The following is a 3,058-nucleotide window of genomic DNA, read 5'->3' on the forward strand; positions in this document are numbered from 1 at the left end:
AATATGAAGATTGAAAAACTTAATCTAATATTCATGAAGATTGTAAAACTTAATCCAATATTATTCACTACAATTCATTTATTTGAAACAACAATAAACAAGAGCTCCATGGGAGCAAGAGCCCCTGCCTATTGCGATAAGAAAAATTAACTAATTATGTGATAATATCTCCAACTTTTAAGAAATTTAAATGTTTCATTTGTTTTCAAGTTAATTCTACTTTTAGTAACAAATCTCTTCACATGGTAATTCTAATTTAGAATTTTTTATAATAACATATCTCTCTATTTACAAAAGATGTCTCAACAATTCTCCAATTTATGTAAGCTCTCTTAGAAAAAAGCATTAATATTTATTATTATTAATGAAATGGTTGAGATTGTGTTAGCGAGATACCAAATTATGCTGATATTTATAGTTGAGTGTGTGAGGTAGAAATTTAATGAATGGTTTATGCAATTCAAAGATTATTATTATAAAGTAAGGGACTTTATTTTGTTTATATATGCTTTTTATGCATTGCGAGGAAGCTTATTTCAGTTTACAAATATATTTTTTGCTATGGAAATTTATCCTCACTAAACCTGTGGTTTCTAGTATACCACTTATCGGAAGTACTTTAGCTAGAACCAAATAATTGTTTCCTGCAATTGGCAATTTGAGATTGGATTTCTACAACAAAAAATGTTAATCAACATATGATATGCCCAAATGACTCCCAAAACTATTGTTTGGGTAGCCAATGAGGAGCATCCTATCAGTTGTTTTGCAGCCCTCAAATTTGTAGTTTTGGAGGTTAGTAAAGCCTCTATTTGGGGAAACCAAGAATCTCTTGAGAGCTGCTCTTACCATAATTTTGGATTTTGGCAACCTATTTTATTGGCAGAGGACAATAGTAATAGAAATAATACTAACAAGAGCAAGAGAAATACAAGTGACATTGTGGTTTAGGAAGACTTCAACAATCCAGCAGAGATATGACTCCCCGAAATGAAGAAAATATCTTACTTCATTGAAAACCCCAACAAATCCAGTGACCAAAGATTTTAGTTTACAATTAAATTTGGAAGAAAATGGCAATAATTTTGGCAAATTAATTTTCGCGGGTATAGCAGAAATAAATTCCTTGGTAGAACGGTAGAAAATGGATGGGCAACAGCTTATAATACATCTATATGGATCGTATCGAGTCTAATGCCCATGCTTTCTCGCAGTCTTCTTTAGAAGTTTCTAGAGGAAACTAGAATAAAATTGTTATTTTTTGGTTTAATAAAATAATAAAACCCCTAGGTAAATTGATAGTAGCCAATAGAAAAAATAGAATATTGATTATAAAAATATTTTAAAAATAAAAAGATTTTGAACTTTAGTGTTTTGATCATTTCTAGGAGAAAAATTAATTAGAAGTAGACAAGTGGGAACATTAGTTCCCTACCTATAAATAGGCAGGGACTAATAAAAACATCAAGCCTGTGCCTATGCTTAAATGATGAATGTTGATTTAAAGATTTATAAGATCATACTCAAATTTTATGATATTCTTTCTCATTTTTTTAAGAGATTATGATATATTGAACTTCTCTCTCATACAGGGTCTCCAACCTGGTGACCTCCTCTTCTGCAGTAAAAGAGATTGTGAAACATCTTCTAGAAGCGCAAAACTAGAATTGTCACATACACAAGTGACAAAACTAGTGGGCATCGACTCAATCCCCATATCTTTATGCATCGATTAATCTTCACTTTTTAACGTAAGCATGAACTTTAACCTAAAATTGTTTGTATCTTATACCATCGGCATGTGATATCCATAGTTGAAAAATGCTTAGAGTCAGAGATACAAGAAGTAGTAAAAGCAAAAACTTTTGATTCACTTACCCACACAACAACAAAAGGTTTCAATCACAGACGTTGTTATTAAAGAAATGAGAAATCAAAGGTTTTGTTTTGTATTCTAACTTGAAAATTTTGTCCAAGAGCAACTTGAAATGGGTTGCAGTGAATAATAAAAATGAGTATTATATGAAATCAAGCGCCTCTACTCGTGTTTGAGTAAAAGGCTAGTGCCTTAGGATTATATTGTCTTGTACTGTGAATTCAAATAAAGTTGTTGTCTTGTCTTGTTGATATGTTGAAGGTCAATAGTCATTATTTGATTTCCCTCTAATTGTGTGTCTCTTGGTTTTAGTAGACCTTTCATATGTAATGTAATTGGAGCTTATTTATATGTTGCTCCTACGGAGTTGTAAATATCTTTTATACATCAATAAAATACTCTGCAGTCTAGATGTAGCCACAATTGAGGTGAACCAAGATAAATATTGTGTTGTTTTTCTTCTCATCTATTCTACTTGTATCTGTTGTTTTCTTTTCACATTCAAACCTTTCAAGTGGTATCAAAGCACAAGTTTTGTAGATTGGAAATTAGTGTTGAATTTCCAGAAAGATGGAGGATGTCAAAGTAAAGAAATTCGCAGGCAAGAACTTTAGCATGTCGAAAGTGTAGGTGCACTCTTTTCTGGTTAAGCAAGACTTATCAGTCACAATTGAAGCAAAGTTTAAGAAACTGGCTACAATGTTGAATGAAGATTGGAAAAAGACTGATGAGAAGGCAATGACATCGAATTTTTGCTCGCTATCACAAAATGTCTTGTTCAATGTTTTGAATGAAAAGAGAATGAAGGAAGTTTGGGACAAACTTCAAAGGATGTATCAAACAACATCAGCTGTGAATAAAATCTTCATTATGAAGAAGCTTTATAAGCTAGAAATGAAGGAAGGGATTGCGATGTCAAATCATATAAATGATTTGAACACATTATTATGTCAAGCAACCTTAGTTGGTATGACTCAAGATGACAATGCTAAATTCATCATCTTGTTGTGTTCCTTACCTGACAATTGGGATCTCATAGTTACAACAATAAGCACTTCAAACTCCACAAGCACAAAGTTGGTCTATGATGAAGTTGTTGCCATTTTACTTAGTGAAGACGTGAGAAGGAATAACAAAGACTCCTCATCCAATGATGCTCTCACCATGGTCAACACCAAGAAA

Source organism: Cupressus sempervirens, chromosome 10, assembly GCF_028749045.1.
Source record: "Cupressus sempervirens isolate cs-2001-9-10 chromosome 10, ASM2874904v1, whole genome shotgun sequence".
Taxonomy (NCBI): domain Eukaryota; kingdom Viridiplantae; phylum Streptophyta; class Pinopsida; order Cupressales; family Cupressaceae; genus Cupressus; species Cupressus sempervirens.